The sequence below is a fragment of the Dipodomys merriami genome, unplaced genomic scaffold (assembly GCF_024711535.1).
Source record: "Dipodomys merriami isolate MVZ:Mamm:240054 unplaced genomic scaffold, mDipMer1.0.p SCAF_88, whole genome shotgun sequence".
In the NCBI taxonomy this organism is placed as follows: domain Eukaryota; kingdom Metazoa; phylum Chordata; class Mammalia; order Rodentia; family Heteromyidae; genus Dipodomys; species Dipodomys merriami.
The window spans coordinates 4159150-4160883 of NW_027206490.1; positions in this window are offsets into that span (position 1 = coordinate 4159150).

The following is a 1734-nucleotide window of genomic DNA, read 5'->3' on the forward strand; positions in this document are numbered from 1 at the left end:
TTCTGTGAAACTCAAGGTAGGTAAACTCCGGATTTCTGTTAAAAATAACTTTCTTTGTAAGATCGTATCTATTCACACTAAGATAATAAAATCCGTATTTTTAAGGTTTGAATATCCCATCATATTGACTGAAAATCAGTATTGTGGCTATGCGTGTTAGATATATATTTCAAAAACAAAAACAAAAACATGTGTCACCTCCAGATTGTGGATGCATTTGAAGTTTGTACATACAAAGGTTTCTTCATTAATAGTTCTTTCGTGGGAGTAACTATCACAACTTTAACAAATAAGGCTTTTCGAATATCTTTTCCAATATAAATAACATCCCAGAGCGAGTTTTGCAATTTCTGAAAAACATTTAAATATTTTACTATTATTTTAGTTCATTGACTATACAGCTAAAGACATTTCTGAAATAAATATTGTTAAGATCTGAAAATGTAAGTGGGTATATAGGCTTTTCATGCATCATTTCATGAAAAGCCAGTTTTTATGAAACTAAAAGAAATAGAATAAAAGAATGTAAGTGAATTGGGTAACCTAATTATTAGTATAATTTTGTTTTCTATTAGCACAGTCCTTTGAATGTAGATGATGCAGTTAAATTATTTTTTGTCTTACTGTGCTTGTTATTTTTAGATTATTTGTAGTTATAAGAATGAATTTGTAGTATAAATAAAGGTCTTTTAAAATGATTAGGATTAATCTTGTGTTTTGTATTCTACTCCCATGAAAATGAGTTATGATCAAGTGTTAATAGTTTATAATTGAATCTTCAGCATCATAAGAAATTTTGAAAAATTTGGTAGTATTGATGTCTTTTTTGCGGGGGCGTTCGGTAGTGGGGCCTGAACTCTGGGCATTATCCCTCAGCTCTTCAGGTCAATTCTAGCGCTCTACCACTTGAGCCACAGCGTCATTTCCAGCTTTTTTCTTTTTGCTTTTGTGGTGCTGAGGAATCGAACCCAGGGCCTCATTCATGAAAGGCAAGCGCTCTACCACTAAGCCACCTTCCCAGCCCTTCATGTCTTTTTAAACCAATAGTATTCACAAAATGGAGAGTCTTTAATTCATAATTAGGCCTTGATGTCTATGGTTTTAAACCTCTCATTCCTAACATTAATGATAGGTCAGAGTGCATTTTTGGTTATAGGAAAGATAAAATATTTATCTAGGGTCAAAGGTGATTTTTATATCAGTCTTGCTTTAATAGCATTTTAAAGTAGTACCTTTCTCTCAAAATGTTGGGTATAAAAAGCAATCAAAATACTTCTAATGGTAAACAACTTAGTTGAGCTACAATGTGGAAATGATTGGTCCATAAGACCTGCAGTCTGTTTCCATCAGGAATTATGGAGGTCATTCTTTCAGTAAGACAGTGTTAAATAGAGATAGGGTCCCCAGGCAGTTCAGTGTTTAGTGAAGGGTTAAAATATGATTTCTACTATTTTGAGCTAGAAATCAAGAATGTTATACTTTAGCAGTTCTTTTCACCAGGGAGGTATGCATTGATTTTGAACTTTGAGTATTCATATTACAATTCCCTATTTTCTAAGATAAAGTAAAATATTATGAGTGTACACAATAATTCTGGGAAATTTTCCTAGAATTTGTAGACTAAGTGCTGGTATTTTAGTCATAAAATAGAATGAGGATAATTGATACAGTGGGAGATGAACCTCAGGCTAACACCATGTCTGCAATGTTGTACTAGTAATTCCAACTCTGAAG